We start from the raw sequence: 215 nt of genomic DNA, 5'->3' as shown, positions 1-215 counted from the left end.
CACACATTCGAGTCATTATGCCACTTCTTATCTACTGAGACACTGTACGGACCTCGCACTGATGAGAATCACATGCCGGGGACTCCAGGTTTTACCTCACGTAAGCCCTTGTCCCGAGAGCACCATGGGCAGTCCGGGAGAACCACGGCATATATAGCGTTAAAACTTCAAGAACACAAACGGAAGCAATTATAATTTACCTAGTAACAAAGCGA

This window comes from Branchiostoma belcheri, unplaced genomic scaffold (assembly GCF_001625305.1).
Source record: "Branchiostoma belcheri isolate BF01 breed outbred unplaced genomic scaffold, Haploidv18h27 scaffold1, whole genome shotgun sequence".
In the NCBI taxonomy this organism is placed as follows: domain Eukaryota; kingdom Metazoa; phylum Chordata; class Leptocardii; order Amphioxiformes; family Branchiostomatidae; genus Branchiostoma; species Branchiostoma belcheri.
This window is presented reverse-complemented; position numbering follows the sequence as displayed.